Here is a 1,025-nt window from a genome sequence, read left to right as displayed (position 1 = left end):
GAGAGAGAGAGAGAGCAGAACTGCATAAGAACCAGTGCTAAACAGTATATTGCCTTCTCTCAAACTCTCATATGTATCCTCGCAACTATTTAGCTGGTGATTGGAACTAAACAATACTTAAATCCGTTATACAATTACATTTGTAGCTAATTTTGTCGACATGGTATGAAAAACAAATAAATTTAGGTTTAGGCATACAAAAGATCTCATCTGCAATGTAGGGATAACACAAATGCAATGCCCCAAGTTTCTAGATTCTATCATGTTAATTAACTAATTGAAAAGTTGTCAATGGTGATTTGAACTGTAAGTACTTTTTCATCTCTATTGAATATTTGAATGCCTAATTGCGATGAGAACATTTACCTTAAAGTAGAATCCAATATTTCATTTTTCAGTTGGTCATGACTCATGAGTAGGGCTGCCACTTGGTTTGGTAAATACCAAACCGATCGAAAACCGACCGAAAATTTATGATTTGGTAAACCGAATTTTAGTAATCGAAATCAAAAAAACCGAAACCGAGAAATACCGAAAAAGTAGGTTTGGTTTTTGACAAATACCGAATTTACCGAAATTCTAATTATTTAAAGACTTATATTTCTAAAAACACACAGACTAATAATCTTATCTCACGTTTTCAATTGTATATACCATTTAGTAAAAAACAAGACAATGAATAGAAAAATTCAACTATACTTGGTAGCATTCGGGTCTCAATTAAAGCGATCAACTTTAATTCAATGTTACTTGTTATATAAAAACGCTTTTACCTACCCGTCTTAGTCGATTCATCACACACACACATAGACAAACCCACTTAGATGACATGTAACCGCCCATGTAACCGCCCATGTAAAAATTTAGGAATGTTTTTACCTCTCTTGATGATAGGGCTCCCCATAGGAAGCACAAGCGTAAATAGGGTTAGCCGCTTTAATCAAGGCCAAAACATTATCAAAATACCTAATTTTCTACCATAGTCGTATTTCACTATATTAATCACATCATAGTTCACAAGGTTT

The sequence above is a fragment of the Fragaria vesca genome, linkage group LG3, assembly GCF_000184155.1.
Source record: "Fragaria vesca subsp. vesca linkage group LG3, FraVesHawaii_1.0, whole genome shotgun sequence".
In the NCBI taxonomy this organism is placed as follows: Eukaryota; Viridiplantae; Streptophyta; class Magnoliopsida; order Rosales; family Rosaceae; genus Fragaria; species Fragaria vesca.
This window is presented reverse-complemented; position numbering follows the sequence as displayed.